This window comes from Chiloscyllium plagiosum, chromosome 17, assembly GCF_004010195.1.
Source record: "Chiloscyllium plagiosum isolate BGI_BamShark_2017 chromosome 17, ASM401019v2, whole genome shotgun sequence".
Classification (NCBI taxonomy): Eukaryota; Metazoa; Chordata; class Chondrichthyes; order Orectolobiformes; family Hemiscylliidae; genus Chiloscyllium; species Chiloscyllium plagiosum.
This window is the reverse complement of record NC_057726.1, coordinates 28,204,718-28,208,730: the sequence shown is the minus strand read 5'-3', so window position 1 is coordinate 28,208,730 and position 4,013 is coordinate 28,204,718. Positions and strand designations below refer to the sequence as shown.

Genomic DNA, 4,013 nt, shown 5'->3' with positions numbered 1-4,013 from the left:
TTATTTTCCAGACAGGAGGATGCCATCATATTTTTGCTGAAACAGCCTCATCAATTCTTCCTTGGAATTTTGTGTTTTGAACCAATGCACCCCCTTTTCATCTTTTTATAAAAAATGCTGAAACCCGGCCATTCCATGACAACCTATAAATCCAGACCATAAATTCCAGTATTAGGATCGTACATGATGCCTAGATCAATGTGCTCCTGGATCCCAAAGCCAAAGTTTCCTGTGTGGTGAAGTTACTCTTCCTTGGTTCATATTCCTGAACCATTAGACCTTTCTATTTGGTTCCTTGGATTATGCAATGAACAGCAATCTTCTCATTCGTTCTAATACCAAATGATTGCACAGTATAGTGAGCTTTGGAGAACACTGGGATCTGACCACTGAGTTGCTCCAACACTTTAGCAGTGAGTCTGTCACCATTTTCACCTACACAGATATTCAAACATAGCTTCCTAATGTGCAGAGGTGCAGGGCAAAGTTTTCACCCAGGTGATGCTGGGTGTTTGGAATGCACAGCCAGTGGAATTGGTAGAAGCAGGCATGTTAACAATGTTTAAGGCATAGACACATGATAGACACATGAACAGGAGGTAAACAGAGGGATTGAAATCGTGCCTGGGCAATAAGTAGCAGGTTTAAATAAAGATTAAGAATAAGCACAGGCTTGGTGGCCAAAGGGCCTGTTCCTGTGCTGTATTGAAGTGAAAAATGTGGAACTCACGCATAGGAATTTCCTTCTTTACATCTACCATTCCCTCAGCACTCAACAGTGAAAGAAATGTTTGCCCTGCAGCTGCACTTACTTGAAACATTCAGATTTGTAACTGTCTGATACATAACAGGATATAGGCAAAGATAAATTTGACATTAAGATATCAGATTCATCAGGTGATGGGTTGTATTATATCATTTAACCTCTTATGCTCATTTTATTCAAGTCATTTTTAGAATATAGATATATATTGTTTGTAAAGGTATTACAGAATATTTAGTTTGAATCCTGGGAGGTTACATTTGTGTCTTGAGCAGGAATACAGCCATTGAGAGTAAAAGTTCATAAATAATGAAGATTGAAATGGATTCCTGCAATTATTATATTTTATTTAGATACACATAGAAGCTTTAAATTTTATATGATCAAAAAGAAATATTAGCATTATGCTGAACACCTACATTTTGTTCCATATAAACATAATTGCAAATTAAATATTGGTTAGCAGTGTGTTTTGTTTGATTATTTAGCTTGCTCAATTGTGTAACTAATTAATTCTTGTGTCACCAAAATTATATAATTTTTAGGTTTTCCTCCCTTAATACACAGCTGCATTTTACATCTTCTAGTCTATACAGTGTGTTTGGGGACCACATAAATCCAGTCAGGTCATTGATAAGTGACCACCTTGATTCTTCGATTAAAATGATTTGGAGATAACGGTGTTGGACTGGGGTGTACAAAGTTAAACATTACACAACACCAGGGTATAGTCCAACAGGTTTAATTGGAAGCACTAGCTTTCAGAGCGCCGCTCCTTCATCAGGTCGCTGTGGAGTACACAGTTGTAAGACACAGGATCAATTTTAATCAATTAAAATGCATTCTATTGAACATTGTGAGTGGTGACCTGTCACTAATTTGAAGAAAAATCCTTCTAAGCCTCAAATATTGCCAACTAGTATCTTAATTAACTATATTTAAATGATTGTAGTTACTAACCTGACACCACACACTCCTACACCAATGTTACTTACTCTTGAGCTATGTTATATGATCTTGCACTGATGTAACACTATCTTGCACAAATGTCCCATACTGCTGCTACATTCCCCTATACTGATGCTACATGGTCTGGCACAAATGCTAAGCATTTCAACAGTGGATGAATAATATGCCTAATTGGGTGAAACCAGTCATGCAACTTGCCCCTTCACCAAGTGAAAAATGGTTGTTGCGTAGGAAGTGGTCATCATCCTTCAAAGTTTTGCACGACTTACCATCTGTCCCTAAAAGAATCTTGTAGATCATACCTGGCGTGCAGAGATTTTGATGGTTACATTTGGTTCAGTCACAAACATTGAATATTGGTGCAATGTTTGATGAAGAAAATTGTGACCTCTTTTGCTTTGAAAACAAGATCTGCTTTATGCAAGTGTGCAGTGCATGAAGAGGACTCTTGTGGTATAACAGTAGTGTCCATACTTCTGGGCCAGGAGACCAAGGTTCAGGCCCCACCTGCTCCACAGATGTGTAACAACATTTCTGAACAGGTGATTTGGGAAAAAAAATACAATGCATGAAGCTTGTACCAATTTTCCATAAGAGTACTATAAACAGGGATTGAAGTTCGCTTTCAAAATCCTGTGTGGCTAAATGAGCAGAAATCTAATGAGAAGCCAATTTGTGTCCCTGCATTTATCACTTGGTCTAGTACAGTTTCAATAATTATGGCAACCAGGGGATAAAGCCCAAAGGATAAAGAAGCCTGAAGGTGAATTAACTACTCTTGCTTTCCTGTCTATTATTTGCAAAAATCAGTATTTCATATCTGTCAATCCTTCTGTACCTCTGAGTACATCTCTCAATTAAGTAAATCTGTAACAAGCAAGGTTGACGTATTCCATCAGTTTACTGATAGAACACTGGCAGTACAGTGGGAAGGCACTATATTTATTCCATGTGGCAGGAATTCCAAAGTCTAGCATTATTAATGGCATTAGTAAATCTTAGGGATAACCTTTTGATCAGGTGTAGGCAAGGGTAAGCATTTATAGAAAATCAGTGTCCATTTCCCAGGAAGAGCTATGATTCTTTGATTTTTAAATGATCTACCTTTTGTAGAAGATTGCAACTGAATGTTTGGCTACTGGGAAAACAAATTTAGCCTCTTCAGCCCCAACTCATGACCCTGATTGACAGACACAAGCATTAGATGAATGTTCATATAAAACGACAACATAGCATTGGATCATTATTAAACATACAAACACAACTTGAAGCAGTGCTTCAGATACTGTAATAAGTGCAATGTATTTAAGCATGTATTACAGTGCAGACTTCTCATTGTCTTGAAGGTTATTAGTGGTACTATTGACAGAGGCCATACTACACCTTAATCACAACAGATGAATTGGGTAATCGTATCTGTATTCATAGCAAAATATTACCTAGCCTCATCTCACTTTTCAGCTCTTGGTCTGTAGCCTGTAGGTTAGGGAAACTCCAAGTATTTTTGAAACAGTAATTTCTGCCTGTACACCTTGCAGGCAGTGAATTCCAGATACCCCCCACCCTTTGAGTGCAAAAACAAATGTGCTTTTAATTGTCTTCTATCAATTATTTTGAAGGTATGCCCCCTAGATATTGACCTTTCTGAGATATAATCCTTTCCACTCTATTTAGGTCCCTCAGTTGAATCTTTCCTCAGCATCTTTTGTTCCAAACAAATCAATCCAGCCAGTTCAATCTTAGCTCATTACAAAAATTTCTATTCTTTTGCATTCATCTTTATAAATCTCATATGTACCTTGCTGCAATGTGATGACAAGAATTGTGTGCAATACTCTAGATGTGGTCTCACTGGGATTTTATATAGAGTCAACGTAACTTCCTGCTCTTATACTATATTCTTTGGATAATTTAAAAAAATGTATCCTGTATGATTTCTAAACTACATTTTCTAGCTGTCCTACTACTTCATGGATCTGTGAATGTACATTCCAAAGTTCCTCTGCTCTTCCACAATTCTCAGTACTCTGCCATTTATTGTTTCTTCCTATGCCTTGTTTACCTTCCTAATATTCCTTTGGATTGAATTCCATTTGCCACTTTTCTGTCCATTTGACCAGTTCATTGATATATGTCTGCAGTGTGCAGTTTTCTTCCTTATTGTTAACCAACATTCTCTTTTTATATTATCTGCATAGTTCTTCATCACACGCTTTGGATTAAAATTTAATTATTGATACATAACACAAAAATAAAAGACTTCACATTGAATCCTGCAGAA

General features: G+C 37.0%; 1 pseudogene; it reads right to left on the bottom strand.

Moving 5' to 3' along the window:
• Positions 1-3,108, bottom strand: LOC122558722 (annotated as a pseudogene).
• Between the last annotated feature and the right edge of the window lie 905 nt (positions 3,109-4,013).